This window comes from Stenella coeruleoalba (genome assembly GCF_951394435.1).
Source record: "Stenella coeruleoalba genome assembly, contig: scaffold_98, whole genome shotgun sequence".
Taxonomy (NCBI): Eukaryota; Metazoa; Chordata; class Mammalia; order Artiodactyla; family Delphinidae; genus Stenella; species Stenella coeruleoalba.
The window spans coordinates 604,831-622,439 of record NW_027646255.1 but is presented as its reverse complement, the minus strand read 5'-3'; the positions used below and the strand labels follow the sequence as shown (position 1 = coordinate 622,439).

Genomic DNA, 17,609 nt, shown 5'->3' with positions numbered 1-17,609 from the left:
TCCCCTGGTACTCGGGTGCAACATTCCAGACGCTTTACTAACACTCTCCCCACTTGGAGAGTCAGCGCCTTTAACCTCCTGTTTGGCCCAGTTTGCAATTTCTGCGGAAGATGAACAGGAATAGCGAGAACCAATGAGAGGCTAGCTGGAGGTGTCTGGACGGGCAAATTTAACTCTCATTTCCCACCAGGAAGAGGAAATAACCAAAGGCTCAGCATGCCGGGCCGGAACCAGATTAGGGCCTGAAGCCATCCTGCGGTGTTGCGGCCAGGTCACAAGAAAGCGAGTTGAAGAAAGGAGCTCAGGGGCACTGTAATTCACAAACCTGCAGAGTTATTAATGACAGCTATCGTCCAAAAATAGACTGAAGTAAGGCTGCCAAGAGGACTTGAAAGCGGGGCAGAATTGCAGGAAACCGATTTCAGGAGGTAGACTGGAATTGCATTGAAAGCATAGGAAAAGAGGCAGAACGTCCACAATGATGCACTTGGCCAAAAAGGGCGTATGCGTTTTTTCCTGAATATATTCAGGAAAAAACGCATACGCCCTTTTTGGCCAACCAAGCAAGCTTGCAAAGGAAATCTGCACTACAATGAAGTCTCACTTCCCCCCGGTCAAAAGGGCCATCTGAAAAAAGTGTAAAATCCAGAAAGGCAGGACAGGCCATGGAGAACTGGGAGCCTTGTTATGCTGATGGGCGGGATGTAAATTGCCAACAACCACTCGGGAGAAGTGTATGGTGTTTCCTGAAACATCTAAAAAACAAAGCAACAGAACCTAGGGCACTTCCACTTATGGTCCTATAGCTTAGGGAAATTAAAATCAAAAAGACACAGCCACCCCAAAGTTTGGAACGGCTCTGTTTACAAGAACCTCGTTTACAGTACAAGTTCAACATCGCAGAAAGTGAAAAATGGATAAAGAAGTTGTGGTATTTACTTACAAAGCAATATCACTCCGCAATGAAATCTGTGTCATCAGGCCCTTAGCAGCACAATGAGTGGATTCAGGTATGATGATTCTAACTGAAGTAAGTCACACAGAAAAAGAAACATCATAAGATATCAGTAATACATGGAATGTAACCTTGGCTACACAGGAACTGAATTACAGAACAGAACAGGGTCTCAAATTTAGAAAACCAACTTATGCTTGCTTAAGGGGAAAGGTGAGTTGGGTTGCTGCATAAAACCAGAGATTGAAATGAGCACAGATAAAGTTCCTTAAGTCAAATATGGAATAGACAAGAGCTACTCCTTGCTCAACGAAATGGACTCAACATCGCATATTAAACGCCGAAGAATGTACCTGACTAGTAAGTATCTTAAAACCTATGGATTGCTATGTCTCCGAAAGAGAATCAAGCATGTGTACAGGGGCATAAACGCAGCAGTGATAGGATTGGAGAGGTTCGGTGAGCAAATGAAGACCCTTTGAAGTCATATTGCATGGTACGCATTACACGGGTCTCAACTCTCCAGGTTTAAGGTATTCTTCCTTCAGCTAAAACATGCATGTGGAACCCAAGTATGATCAACCATGTGAACGGGAGACGTGTTCAAATATGTCTCAGTTTTTCTCCCCTGGTACTCGGGTGCAACATTCCAGACGCTTTACTAACACTCTCCCGACTTGGAGAGTCAGTCCCTTTAACCTCCTGTTTGGCCCAGTTTGCAATTTCTGCGGAGGATGAACAGGAATAGCGAGAACCAATGAGAGGCTAGCTGGAGGCGCCTGAACGGGCAAATTTAACTCTCATTTCCCACCAGGAAGAGGAATTAACCAAAGGCTCAGCATGCCGGGCCGGAACCAGATTAGGGCCTGAAGCCATCCTGCGGTGTTGTGGCCAGGTCACAAGAAAGCGAGTTGAAGAAAGGAGCTCAGGGGCACTGTAATTCACAAACCTGCAGAGTTATAAATGACAGCTATCGTCCAAAAATAGACTGAAGTAAGGCTGCCAAGAGGACTTGAAAGCGGGGCAGAATTGCAGGAAACCGATTTCAGGAGGTAGACTGGAATTGCATTGAAAGCATAGGAAAAGAGGCAGAACGTCCACAATGATGCACTTGGCCAAAAAGGGCGTATGCGTTTTTTCCTGAATATATTCAGGAAAAAACGCATACGCCCTTTTTGGCCAACCAAGCAAGCTTGCAAAGGAAATCTGCACTACAATGAAGTCTCACTTCCCCCCGGTCAAAAGGGCCATCTGAAAAAAGTGTAAAATCCAGAAAGGCAGGACAGGCCATGGAGAACTGGGAGCCTTGTTATGCTGCTGGGCGGGATGTAAATTGCCAACAACCACTCGGGAGAAGTGTATGGTGTTTCCTGAAACATCTAAAAAACAAAGCAACAGAACCTAGGGCACTTCCACTTATGGTCCTATAGATTAGGGAAATTAAAATCAAAAAGACACAGCCACCCCAAAGTTTGGAACGGCTCTGTTTACAAGAACCTCGTTTACAGTACAAGTTCAACATCGCAGAAAGTGAAAAATGGATAAAGAAGTTGTGGTATTTACTTACAAAGCAATATCACTCAGCAATGAAATCTGTGTCATCAGGCCCTTAGCAGCATAATGAGTGGATTCAGGTGCGATGATTCTAACTGAAATAAGTCACACAGAAAAAGAAACATCATAAGATATCACTAATACACGGAATGTAACCTTGGCTACACAGGAACTGCATTCCAAAACAGAACAGGGTCTCAAATTTAGAAAACCCACTTATGCTTGCTTATGGGGAAAGGTGAGTTGGGGTGCTGCATAAAACCAGAGATTGAAATGAGCACAGATAAAGTTCCTTAAGCCAAATATGGAATAGACAAGAGCTACTCCTTGCTCAACGAAATGGACTCAAAACCCCATATTAAACGCCTAAGAATGTACCTGACTAGTAAGTATCTTAAAACCTATGGATTGCTATGTCTCCGAAAGAGAATCAAGCATGTGTACAGGGGCATAAACGCAGCAGTGATAGGATTGGAGAGGTTCGGTGAGCAAATGAAGACCCTTTGAAGTCATATTGCATGGTACCCATTCCACGGGTTTCAACTACCCAGGTTTTAGGTATTCTTCCTTCAGCTAAAACATGCATGTGGAACCCAGAGTATGATCAACCATGTGATCGGGAGACATGTTCAAATATGTCTCAGTTTTCCTCCCCTGGTACTCGGGTGCAACATTCCAGACGCTTTACTAACACTCTCCCCACTTGGAGAGTCAGCGCCTTTAACCTCCTGTTTGGCCCAGTTTGCAATTTCTGCGGAAGATGAACAGGAATAGCGAGAACCAATGAGAGACTAGCTGGAGGTGTCTGGACGGGCAAATTTAACTCTCATTTCCCACCAGGAAGAGGAAATAACCAAAGACTCAGCGTGCCGTGCCGGAACCAGATTAGGGCCTGAAGCCATCCTGCGGTGTTGCGGCCAGGTCACAAGAAAGCAAGTTGAAGAAAGGTGCTCAGGGGCACTGTAATTCACAAACATGCAGAGTTATAAATGACAGCTATCGTCCAAAAATAGACTGAAGTAAGGCTGCCAAGAGGACTTGAAAGCGGGGCAGAATTGCAGGAAACCGATTTCAGGAGGTAGACTGGAATTGCATTGAAAGCATAGGAAAAGAGGCAGAACGTCCACAATGATGCACTTGGCCAAAAAGGGCGTATGCGTTTTTTCCTGAATATATTCAGGAAAAAACGCATACGCCCTTTTTGGCCAACCAAGCAAGCTTGCAAAGGAAATCTGCACTACAATGAAGTCTCACTTCCCCCCGGTCAAAAGGGCCATCTGAAAAAAGTGTAAAATCCAGAAAGGCAGGACAGGCCATGGAGAACTGGGAGCCTTGTTATGCTGATGGGAGGGATGTAAATTGCCAACAGACACTCGGGAGAAGTGTATGGTGTTTCCTGAAACATCTAAAAAACAAAGCAACAGAGCCTAGGGCACTGACACTTATGGTCCTATAGCTTAGGGAAATTAAAATCAAAAAGACACAGCCACCCCAAAGTTTGGAACGGCTCTGTTTACAAGAACCTCGTTTACAGTACAAGTTCAACATCGCAGAAAGTGAAAAATGGATAAAGAAGTTGTGGTATTTACTTACAAAGCAATATCACTCAGCAATGAAATCTATGTCATCAGGCCCTTAGCATCACAATGAGTGGATTCAGGTATGATGATTCTAACTGAAATAAGTCACACAGAAAAAGAAACATCATAAGATATCAGTAATACACGGAATGTAAACTTGGCTTCACAGGAACTGAATTACAGAACAGAACAGGGTCTCAAATTTAGAAAACCAACTTATGCTTGCTTAAGGGGAAAGGTGAGTTGGGGTGCTGCATAAAACCAGAGATTGAAATGAGCACAGATAAAGTTCCTTAAGTCAAATATGGAATAGACAAGAGCTACTCCTTGCTCAACGAAATGGACTCAACACCGCATATTAAACGCCTAAAAATGTACCTGACTAGTAAGTATCGTAAAACCTATGGATTGCTAAGTCTCCAAAAGAGAATCAAGCATGTGTACAGGGGCATAAACGCAGCAGTGATAGGATTGGAGAGGTTCGGTGAACAAATGAAGACCCTTTGAAGTCATATTGCATGGTACCCATTACACGGGTCTCAACTCTCCAGGTTTAAGGTATTCTTCCTTCAGCTAAAACATGCATGTGGAACCCAGAGTATGATCAACCATGTGAACGGGAGACGTGTTCAAATATGTCTCAGTTTTCCTCCCCTGGTACTCGGGTGCAACATTCCAGACGCTTTACTAACACTCTCCCCACTTGGAGAGTCAGCGCCTTTAACCTCCTGTTTGGCCCAGTTTGCAATTTCTGCGGAAGATGAACAGGAATAGCGAGAACCAATGAGAGGCTAGCTGGAGGTGTCTGGACGGGCAAATTTAACTCTCATTTCCCACCAGGAAGAGGAAATAACCAAAGGCTCAGCGTGCTGTACCGGAACCAGATTAGGGCCTGAAGCCATCCTGCGGTGTTGCGGCCAGCTCAAAAGAAAGCGAGTTGAAGAAAGGAGCTCAGGGGCACTGTAATTCACAAACCTGCAGAGTTATTAATGACAGCTATCGTCCAAAAATAGACTGAAGTAAGGCTGCCAAGAGGACTTGAAAGCGGGGCAGAATTGCAGGAAACCGATTTCAGGAGGTAGACTGGAATTGCATTGAAAGCATAGGAAAAGAGGCAGAACGTCCACAATGATGCACTTGGCCAAAAAGGGCGTATGCGTTTTTTCCTGAATATATTCAGGAAAAAACGCATACGCCCTTTTTGGCCAACCAAGCAAGCTTGCAAAGGAAATCTGCACTACAATGAAGTCTCACTTCCCCCCGGTCAAAAGGGCCATCTGAAAAAAGTGTAAAATCCAGAAAGGCAGGACAGGCCATGGAGAACTGGGAGCCTTGTTATGCTGCTGGGCGGGATGTAAATTGCCAACAACCACTCGGGAGAAGTGTATGGTGTTTCCTGAAACATCTAAAAAACAAAGCAACAGAACCTAGGGCACTTCCACTTATGGTCCTATAGATTAGGGAAATTAAAATCAAAAAGACACAGCCACCCCAAAGTTTGGAACGGCTCTGTTTACAAGAACCTCGTTTACAGTACAAGTTCAACATCGCAGAAAGTGAAAAATGGATAAAGAAGTTGTGGTATTTACTTACAAAGCAATATCACTCAGCAATGAAATCTGTGTCATCAGGCCCTTAGCAGCATAATGAGTGGATTCAGGTGCGATGATTCTAACTGAAATAAGTCACACAGAAAAAGAAACATCATAAGATATCACTAATACACGGAATGTAACCTTGGCTACACAGGAACTGCATTCCAAAACAGAACAGGGTCTCAAATTTAGAAAACCCACTTATGCTTGCTTATGGGGAAAGGTGAGTTGGGGTGCTGCATAAAACCAGAGATTGAAATGAGCACAGATAAAGTTCCTTAAGCCAAATATGGAATAGACAAGAGCTACTCCTTGCTCAACGAAATGGACTCAAAACCCCATATTAAACGCCTAAGAATGTACCTGACTAGTAAGTATCTTAAAACCTATGGATTGCTATGTCTCCGAAAGAGAATCAAGCATGTGTACAGGGGCATAAACGCAGCAGTGATAGGATTGGAGAGGTTCGGTGAGCAAATGAAGACCCTTTGAAGTCATATTGCATGGTACCCATTCCACGGGTTTCAACTACCCAGGTTTTAGGTATTCTTCCTTCAGCTAAAACATGCATGTGGAACCCAGAGTATGATCAACCATGTGATCGGGAGACATGTTCAAATATGTCTCAGTTTTCCTCCCCTGGTACTCGGGTGCAACATTCCAGACGCTTTACTAACACTCTCCCCACTTGGAGAGTCAGCGCCTTTAACCTCCTGTTTGGCCCAGTTTGCAATTTCTGCGGAAGATGAACAGGAATAGCGAGAACCAATGAGAGACTAGCTGGAGGTGTCTGGACGGGCAAATTTAACTCTCATTTCCCACCAGGAAGAGGAAATAACCAAAGACTCAGCGTGCCGTGCCGGAACCAGATTAGGGCCTGAAGCCATCCTGCGGTGTTGCGGCCAGGTCACAAGAAAGCAAGTTGAAGAAAGGTGCTCAGGGGCACTGTAATTCACAAACATGCAGAGTTATAAATGACAGCTATCGTCCAAAAATAGACTGAAGTAAGGCTGCCAAGAGGACTTGAAAGCGGGGCAGAATTGCAGGAAACCGATTTCAGGAGGTAGACTGGAATTGCATTGAAAGCATAGGAAAAGAGGCAGAACGTCCACAATGATGCACTTGGCCAAAAAGGGCGTATGCGTTTTTTCCTGAATATATTCAGGAAAAAACGCATACGCCCTTTTTGGCCAACCAAGCAAGCTTGCAAAGGAAATCTGCACTACAATGAAGTCTCACTTCCCCCCGGTCAAAAGGGCCATCTGAAAAAAGTGTAAAATCCAGAAAGGCAGGACAGGCCATGGAGAACTGGGAGCCTTGTTATGCTGATGGGAGGGATGTAAATTGCCAACAGACACTCGGGAGAAGTGTATGGTGTTTCCTGAAACATCTAAAAAACAAAGCAACAGAGCCTAGGGCACTGACACTTATGGTCCTATAGCTTAGGGAAATTAAAATCAAAAAGACACAGCCACCCCAAAGTTTGGGACACCTCTGTTTACAAGAACCTCGTTTACAGTACAAGTTCAACATCGCAAAAAGTGAAAAATGGATAAAGAAGTTGTGGTATTTACTTACAAAGCAATATCACTCAGCAATGAAATCTGTGTCATCAGGCCCTTAGAAGCACAATGAGTGGATTCAGGTATGATGATTCTAACTGAAGTAAGTCACACAGAACAAGAAACATCATAAGATATCAGTAATACACGGAATGTAAACTTGGCTACACAGGAACTGAGTTACAGAACAGAACAGGGTCTCAAATTTAGAAAACCAACTTATGCTTGCTTAAGGGTAAAGGTGAGTTGGGGTGCTGCATAAAACCAGAGATTGAAATGAGCACAGATAAAGTTCCTTAAGTCAAATATGGAATAGACAAGAGCTACTCCTTGCTCAACGAAATGGACTCAACACCCCATATTAAACGCCTAAGAATGTACCTGACTAGTAAGTATCTTAAAATCTATGGATTGCTATGTCTCCGAAAGAGAATCAAGCATGTGTACAGGGGCATAAACGCAGCAGTGATAGGATTGGAGAGGTTCGGTGAGCAAATGAAGACCCTTTGAAGTCATATTGCATGGTACCCATTCCACGGGTTTCAACTACCCAGGTTTAAGGTATTCTTCCTTCAGCTAAAACATGCATGTGGAACCTAGAGTATGATCAACCATGTGATCGGGAGACGTGTTCAAATATGTCTCAGTTTTCCTCCCCTGGTACTCGGGTGCAACATTCCAGACGCTTTACTAACACTCTCCCGACTTGGAGAGTCAGTCCCTTTAACCTCCTGTTTGGCCCAGTTTGCAATTTCTGCGGAAGATGAACAGGAATAGCGAGAACCAATGAGAGGCTAGCTGGAGGTGTCTGGACGGGCAAATTTAACTCTCATTTCCCACCAGGAAGAGGAATTAAGTAAAGGCTCAGTGTGCCGTGCCGGAACCAGATTAGGGCCTGAAGCCATCCTGCGGTGTTGCGGCCAGCTCAAAAGAAAACGAGTTGAAGAAAGGAGCTCAGGGGCACTGTATTTCACAAACCTGCAGAGTTATAAATGACAGCTATCGTCCAAAAATAGACTGAAGTAAGGCTGCCAAGAGGACTTGAAAGCGGGGCAGAATTGCAGGAAACCGATTTCACGAGGTAGACTGGAATTGCATTGAAAGCATAGGAAAAGAGGCAGAACGTCCACAATGATGCACTTGGCCAAAAAGGGCGTATGCGTTTTTTCCTGAATATATTCAGGAAAAAACGCATACGCACTTTTTGGCCAACCAAGCAAGCTTGCAAAGGAAATCTGCACTACAATGAAGTCTCACTTCCCCCCAGTCAAAAGGGCCATCTGAAAAACGTTTAAAATCCAGAAAGGCAGGACAGGCCATGGAGAACTGGGAGCCTTGTTATGCTGATGGGCGGGATGTAAATTGCCAACAGACACTCGGGAGAAGTGTATGGTGTTTCCTGAAACATCTAAAAAACAAAGCAACAGAGCCTAGGGCACTTCCACTTATGGTCCTATAGCTTAGGGAAATTAAAATCAAAAAGACACAGCCACCCCAAAGTTTGGGACGCCTCTGTTTACAAGAACCTCGTTTACAGTACAAGTTCAACATCGTAGAAAGTGAAAAATGGATAAAGAACTTGTGGTACTTAGGTACAATGCAGTATCACTCAGCAATGAAATCTATGTCATCAGGCCCATAGCAGCATAATGAGTGGATTCAGGTACGATGATTCTAACTGAAATAAGTCACACAGAAAAAGAAACATCATAAGATATCACTAATACACGGAATGTAACCTTGGCTACACAGGAACTGCATTCCAAAACAGAACAGGGTCTCAAATTTAGCAAACCAACTTATGCTTGCTTATGGGGAAAGGTGAGTTGGGGTGCTGAATAAAACCAGAGATTGAAATGAGCACAGATAAAGTTCCTTAAGCCAAATATGGAATAGACAAGAGCTACTCCTTGCTCAACGAAATGGACTCAAAACCCCATATTAAACGCCTAAGAATGTACCTGACTAGTAAGTATCTTAAAACCTATGGATTGCTATGTCTCCGAAAGAGAATCAAGCATGTGTACAGGGGCATAAACGCAGCAGTGATAGGATTGGAGAGGTTCGGTGAGCAAATGAAGACCCTTTGAAGTCATATTGCATGGTACGCATTACACGGGTCTCAACTCTCCAGGTTTAAGGTATTCTTCCTTCAGCTAAAACATGCATGTGGAACCCAAGTATGATCAACCATGTGAACGGGAGACGTGTTCAAATATGTCTCAGTTTTTCTCCCCTGGTACTCGGGTGCAACATTCCAGACGCTTTACTAACACTCTCCCGACTTGGAGAGTCAGTCCCTTTAACCTCCTGTTTGGCCCAGTTTGCAATTTCTGCGGAGGATGAACAGGAATAGCGAGAACCAATGAGAGGCTAGCTGGAGGCGCCTGAACGAGCAAATTTAACTCTCATTTCCCACCAGGAAGAGGAATTAACCAAAGGCTCAGCATGCCGGGCCGGAACCAGATTAGGGCCTGAAGCCATCCTGCGGTGTTGTGGCCAGCTCAAAAGAAACCGAGTTGAAGAAAGGAGCTCAGGGGCACTGTAATTCACAAACCTGCAGAGTCATAAATGACAGCTATCGTCCAAAAATAGACTGAAGTAAGGCTGCCAAGAGGACTTGAAAGCGGGGCAGAATTGCAGGAAACCGATTTCAGGAGGTAGACTGAAATTGCATTGAAAGCATAGGAAAAGAGGCAGAACGTCCACAATGATGCACTTGGCCAAAAAGGGCGTATGCGTTTTTTCCTGAATATATTCAGGAAAAAACGCATACGCCCTTTTTGGCCAACCAAGCAAGCTTGCAAAGAAAATCTGCACTACAATGAAGTCTCACTTCCCCCCGGTCAAAAGGGCCATCTGAAAAAAGTGTAAAATCCAGAAAGGCAGGACAGGCCATGGAGAACTGGGAGCCTTGTTATGCTGATGGGCGGGATGTAAATTGCCAACAACCACTCCGGAGAAGTGTATGGTGTTTCCTGATACATCTAAAAGACAAAGCAACAGAACCTAGGGCACTTCCACTTATGGTCCTATAGCTTAGGGAAATTAAAATCAAAAAGACACAGCCACCCCAAAGTTTGGAACGGCTCTGTTTACAAGAACCTCGTTTACAGTACAAGTTCAACATCGCAGAAAGTGAAAAATGGATAAAGAAGTTGTGGTATTTACTTACAAAGCAATATCACTCAGCAATGAAATCTGTGTCATCAGGCCCTTAGCAGCATAATGAGTGGATTCAGGTGCGATGATTCTAACTGAAATAAGTCACACAGAAAAAGAAACATCATAAGATATCACTAATACACGGAATGTAACCTTGGCTACACAGGAACTGCATTCCAAAACAGAACAGGGTCTCAAATTTAGAAAACCCACTTATGCTTGCTTATGGGGAAAGGTGAGTTGGGGTGCTGCATAAAACCAGAGATTGAAATGAGCACAGATAAAGTTCCTTAAGCCAAATATGGAATAGACAAGAGCTACTCCTTGCTCAACGAAATGGACTCAAAACCCCATATTAAACGCCTAAGAATGTACCTGACTAGTAAGTATCTTAAAACCTATGGATTGCTATGTCTCCGAAAGAGAATCAAGCATGTGTACAGGGGCATAAACGCAGCAGTGATAGGATTGGAGAGGTTCGGTGAGCAAATGAAGACCCTTTGAAGTCATATTGCATGGTACCCATTAAACGGGTCTCAACTCTGCAGGTTTAAGGTATTCTTCCTTCAGCTAAAACATGCATGTGGAACCCAGAGTATGATCAACCATGTGATCGGGAGACATGTTCAAATATGTCTCAGTTTTCCTCCCCTGGTACTCGGGTGCAACATTCCAGACGCTTTACTAACACTCTCCCCACTTGGAGAGTCAGCGCCTTTAACCTCCTGTTTGGCCCAGTTTGCAATTTCTGCGGAAGATGAACAGGAATAGCGAGAACCAATGAGAGACTAGCTGGAGGTGTCTGGACGGGCAAATTTAACTCTCATTTCCCACCAGGAAGAGGAAATAACCAAAGACTCAGCGTGCCGTGCCGGAACCAGATTAGGGCCTGAAGCCATCCTGCGGTGTTGCGGCCAGGTCACAAGAAAGCAAGTTGAAGAAAGGTGCTCAGGGGCACTGTAATTCACAAACATGCAGAGTTATAAATGACAGCTATCGTCCAAAAATAGACTGAAGTAAGGCTGCCAAGAGGACTTGAAAGCGGGGCAGAATTGCAGGAAACCGATTTCAGGAGGTAGACTGGAATTGCATTGAAAGCATAGGAAAAGAGGCAGAACGTCCACAATGATGCACTTGGCCAAAAAGGGCGTATGCGTTTTTTCCTGAATATATTCAGGAAAAAACGCATACGCCCTTTTTGGCCAACCAAGCAAGCTTGCAAAGGAAATCTGCACTACAATGAAGTCTCACTTCCCCCCGGTCAAAAGGGCCATCTGAAAAAAGTGTAAAATCCAGAAAGGCAGGACAGGCCATGGAGAACTGGGAGCCTTGTTATGCTGATGGGAGGGATGTAAATTGCCAACAGACACTCGGGAGAAGTGTATGGTGTTTCCTGAAACATCTAAAAAACAAAGCAACAGAGCCTAGGGCACTGACACTTATGGTCCTATAGCTTAGGGAAATTAAAATCAAAAAGACACAGCCACCCCAAAGTTTGGGACACCTCTGTTTACAAGAACCTCGTTTACAGTACAAGTTCAACATCGCAAAAAGTGAAAAATGGATAAAGAAGTTGTGGTATTTACTTACAAAGCAATATCACTCAGCAATGAAATCTGTGTCATCAGGCCCTTAGAAGCACAATGAGTGGATTCAGGTATGATGATTCTAACTGAAGTAAGTCACACAGAACAAGAAACATCATAAGATATCAGTAATACACGGAATGTAAACTTGGCTACACAGGAACTGAGTTACAGAACAGAACAGGGTCTCAAATTTAGAAAACCAACTTATGCTTGCTTAAGGGTAAAGGTGAGTTGGGGTGCTGCATAAAACCAGAGATTGAAATGAGCACAGATAAAGTTCCTTAAGTCAAATATGGAATAGACAAGAGCTACTCCTTGCTCAACGAAATGGACTCAACACCGCATATTAAACGCCTAAGAATGTACCTGACTAGTAAGTATCTTAAAATCTATGGATTGCTATGTCTCCGAAAGAGAATCAAGCATGTGTACAGGGGCATAAACGCAGCAGTGATAGGATTGGAGAGGTTCGGTGAGCAAATGAAGACCCTTTGAAGTCATATTGCATGGTACCCATTCCACGGGTTTCAACTACCCAGGTTTAAGGTATTCTTCCTTCAGCTAAAACATGCATGTGGAACCTAGAGTATGATCAACCATGTGATCGGGAGACGTGTTCAAATATGTCTCAGTTTTCCTCCCCTGGTACTCGGGTGCAACATTCCAGACGCTTTACTAACACTCTCCCGACTTGGAGAGTCAGTCCCTTTAACCTCCTGTTTGGCCCAGTTTGCAATTTCTGCGGAAGATGAACAGGAATAGCGAGAACCAATGAGAGGCTAGCTGGAGGTGTCTGGACGGGCAAATTTAACTCTCATTTCCCACCAGGAAGAGGAATTAAGTAAAGGCTCAGTGTGCCGTGCCGGAACCAGATTAGGGCCTGAAGCCATCCTGCGGTGTTGCGGCCAGCTCAAAAGAAAACGAGTTGAAGAAAGGAGCTCAGGGGCACTGTATTTCACAAACCTGCAGAGTTATAAATGACAGCTATCGTCCAAAAATAGACTGAAGTAAGGCTGCCAAGAGGACTTGAAAGCGGGGCAGAATTGCAGGAAACCGATTTCACGAGGTAGACTGGAATTGCATTGAAAGCATAGGAAAAGAGGCAGAACGTCCACAATGATGCACTTGGCCAAAAAGGGCGTATGCGTTTTTTCCTGAATATATTCAGGAAAAAACGCATACGCACTTTTTGGCCAACCAAGCAAGCTTGCAAAGGAAATCTGCACTACAATGAAGTCTCACTTCCCCCCGGTCAAAAGGGCCATCTGAAAAACGTTTAAAATCCAGAAAGGCAGGACAGGCCATGGAGAACTGGGAGCCTTGTTATGCTGATGGGCGGGATGTAAATTGCCAACAGACACTCGGGAGAAGTGTATGGTGTTTCCTGAAACATCTAAAAAACAAAGCAACAGAGCCTAGGGCACTTCCACTTATGGTCCTATAGCTTAGGGAAATTAAAATCAAAAAGACACAGCCACCCCAAAGTTTGGGACGCCTCTGTTTACAAGAACCTCGTTTACAGTACAAGTTCAACATCGTAGAAAGTGAAAAATGGATAAAGAACTTGTGGTACTTAGGTACAATGCAGTATCACTCAGCAATGAAATCTATGTCATCAGGCCCATAGCAGCATAATGAGTGGATTCAGGTACGATGATTCTAACTGAAATAAGTCACACAGGAAAAGAAACATCATAAGATATCACTAATACACGGAATGTAACCTTGGCTACACAGGAACTGCATTCCAAAACAGAACAGGGTCTCAAATTTAGCAAACCAACTTATGCTTGCTTATGGGGAAAGGTGAGTTGGGGTGCTGAATAAAACCAGAGATTGAAATGAGCACAGATAAAGTTCCTTAAGCCAAATATGGAATAGACAAGAGCTACTCCTTGCTCAACGAAATGGACTCAAAACCCCATATTAAACGCCTAAGAATGTACCTGACTAGTAAGTATATTAAAACCTATGGATTGCTATGTCTCCGAAAGAGAATCAAGCATGTGTACAGGGGCATAAACGCAGCAGTGATAGGATTGGAGAGGTTCGGTGAGCAAATGAAGACCCTTTGAAGTCATATTGCATGGTACCCATTCCACGGGTTTCAACTACCCGGTTTTAGGTATTCTTCCTTCAGGTAAAACATGCATGTGGAACCCAGAGTATGATCAACCATGTGATCGGGAGACGTGTTCAAATATGTCTCAGTTTTCCTCCCCTGGTACTCGGGTGCAACATTCCAGACGCTTTACTAACACTCTCCCCAGTTGGAGAGTCAGCGCCTTTAACCTCCTCTTTGGCACAGTTTGCAATTTCTGCGGAAGATGAACAGGAATAGCGAGAACCAATGAGAGACTAGCTGGAGGTGTCTGGACGGGCAAATTTAACTCTCATTTCCCAACAGGAAGAGGAAATAACCAAAGGCTCAGCGTGCCGTGCCGGAACCAGATTAGGGCCTGAAGCCATCCTGCGGTGTTGCGGCCAGCTCAAAAGAAAGCGAGTTGAAGAAAGGAGCTCAGGGGCACTGTAATTCACAAACCTGCAGAGTTATAAATGACAGCTATCGTCCAAAAATAGACTGAAGTAAGGCTGCCAAGAGGACTTGAAAGCGGGGCAGAATTGCAGGAAACCGATTTCAGGAGGTAGACTGGAATTGCATTGAAAGCATAGGAAAAGAGGCAGAACGTCCACAATGATGCACTTGGCCAAAAAGGGCGTATGCGTTTTTTCCTGAATATATTCAGGAAAAAACGCATACGCCCTTTTTGGCCAACCAAGCAAGCTTGCAAAGGAAATCTGCACTACAATGAAGTCTCACTTCCCCCCGGTCAAAAGGGCCATCTGAAAAAAGTGTAAAATCCAGAAAGGCAGGACAGGCCATGGAGAACTGGGAGCCTTGTTATGCTGATGGGCGGGATGTAAATTGCCAACAACCACTCGGGAGAAGTGTATGGTGTTTCCTGAAACATCTAAAAAACAAAGCAACAGAACCTAGGGCACTTCCACTTATGGTCCTATAGCTTAGGGAAATTAAAATCAAAAAGACACAGCCACCCCAAAGTTTGGGATGCCTCTGTTTACAAGAACCTCGTTTACAGTACAAGTTCAACATCGCAGAAAGTGAAAAATGGATAAAGAAGTTGTGGTATTTACTTAAAAAGCAATATCACTCAGCAATGAAATCTGTGTCATCAGGCCCTTAGCAGCACAATGAGTGGATTCAGGTATGATGATTCTAACTGAAATAAGTCACACAGAAAAAGAAACATCATAAGATATCAGTAATACACGGAATGTAAACTTGGCTACACAGGAACTGAATTACAGAACAGAACAGGGTCTCAAATTTAGAAAACCAACTTATGCTTGCTTAAGGGGAAAGGTGAGTTGGGGTGCTGCATAAAACCAGAGATTGAAATGAGCACAGATAAAGTTCCTTAAGCCAAATATGGAATAGACAAGAGCTACTCCTTGCTCAACGAAATGGACTCAACACCCCATATTAAACGCCTAAGAATGTACCTGACTAGTAAGTATCTTAAAACCTATGGATTGCTATGTCTGCGAAAGAGAATCAAGCATGTGTACAGGGGCATAAACGCAGCAGTGATAGGATTGGAGAGGTTCGGTGAGCAAATGAAGACCCTTTGAAGTCATATTGCATGGTACCCATTCCACGGGTCTCAACTCTCCAGGTTTAAGGTATTCTTCCTTCAGCTAAAACATGCATGTGGAACCCAGAGTATGATCAACCATGTGAACGGGAGACGTGTTCAAATATGTCTCAGTTTTCCTCCCCTGGTACTCGGGTGCAACATTCCAGACGCTTTACTAACACTCTCCCGACTTGGAGAGTCAGTCCCTTTAACCTCCTGTTTGGCCCAGTTTGCAATTTCTGCGGAAGATGAACAGGAATAGCGAGAACCAATGAGAGGCTAGCTGGAGGTATCTGGACTGGCAAATTTAACTCTCATTTCCCACCAGGAAGAGGAATTAACCAAAGGCTCAGCATTCCGGGCCGGAACCAGATTAGGGCCTGAAGCCATCCTGCGGTGTTGCGGCCAGGTCACAAGAAAGAGAGTTGAAGAAAGGAGCTCAGGGGCACTGTAATTCACAAACCTGCAGAGTTATAAATGACAGCTATCGTCCAAAAATAGACTGAAGTAAGGCTGCCAAGAGGACTTGAAAGCGGGGCAGAATTGCAGGAAACCGATTTCAGGAGGTAGACTGGAATTGCATTGAAAGCATAGGAAAAGAGGCAGAACGTCCACAATGATGCACTTGGCCAAAAAGGGCGTATGCGTTTTTTCCTGAATATATTCAGGAAAAAACGCATACGCACTTTTTGGCCAACCAAGCAAGCTTGCAAAGGAAATCTGCACTACAATGAAGTCTCACTTCCCCCCGGTCAAAAGGGCCATCTGAAAAAAGTGTAAAATCCAGAAAGGCAGGACAGGCCATGGAGAACTGGGAGCCTTGTTATGCTGAAGGGCGGGATGTAAATTGCCAACAGACACTCAGGAGAAGTGTATGGTGTTTCCTGAAACATCTAAAAAACAAAGCAACAGAACCTAGGGCACTGCCACTTATGGTCCTATAGCTTAGGGAAATTAAAATCAAAAAGACACAGCCACCCCAAATTTTGGAACGGCACTGTTTACAAGAACCTCGTTTACAGTACAAGTTCAACATCGCAGAAAGTGAAAAATGGATAAAGAAGTTGTGGTATTTACTTACAAAGCAGTATCACTCAGCAATGAAATCTATGTCATCAGGCCCGTAGCAGCATAATGAGTGGATTCAGGTACGATGATTCTAACTGAAATAAGTCACACAGAAAAAGAAACATCTTAAGATATCACTAATACACGGAATGTAAACTTGGCTACACAGGAACTGCATTCCAAAACAGAACAGGGTCTCAAATTTAGAAAACCAACTTATGCTTGCTTAAGGGTAAAGGTGAGTTGGGGTGCTGCATAAAACCAGAGATTGAAATGAGCACAGATAAAGTTCCTTAAGCCAAATATGGAATAGACAAGAGCTACTCCTTGCTCAACGAAATGGACTCAAAACCCCATATTAAACCCCTAAGAATGTACCTGACTAGTAAGTATCTTAAAACCTATGGATTGCTATGTCTCCAAAAGAGAATCAAGCGTGTGTACAGGGGAATAAACGCAGCAGTGATAGGATTGGAGAGGTTCGGTGAGCAAATGAAGACCCTTTGAAGTCATATTGCATGGTACCCATTCCACGGGTTTCAAATACCCAGGTTTAAGGTATTCTTCCTTCAGCTAAAACATGCATGTGGAACCTAGAGTATGATCAACCATGTGATCGGGAGACGTGTTCAAATATGTCTCAGTTTTCGTACCCTGGTACTCGTGTGCAACATTCCAGACGCTTTACTAACACTCTCCCCACTTGGAGAGTCAGCGCCTTTAACCTCCTGTTTGGCCCAGTTTGCAATTTCTGCGGAAGATGAACAGGAATAGCGAGAACAAATGAGAGGCTAGCTGGAGGTGTCTGGACGGGCAAATTTAACTCTCATTTCCCACCAGGAAGAGGAATTAACCAAAGGCTCAGCATGCCGGGCCGGAACC

The 17,609-nt window shown here is 44.1% G+C and overlaps 1 long non-coding RNA gene across 7 annotated transcripts in view; it reads right to left on the bottom strand.

Moving 5' to 3' along the window:
* LOC307181236 overlaps positions 1–17,609 on the bottom strand; it is a 1,179,595-nt gene that overhangs the window by 558,722 nt on the left and 603,264 nt on the right. For 6 of the 7 annotated variants that reach the window (XR_013826187.1, XR_013826188.1, XR_013826189.1 and 3 more), the window contains exon 7: positions 15,157–15,238. This is a non-coding gene — a long non-coding RNA (uncharacterized lncRNA). Of the gene's footprint in view, positions 1–4,099; positions 4,181–15,156; positions 15,239–17,609 lie in introns of those variants that run through there. The other variant, XR_013826193.1, reaches the window with a different exon arrangement.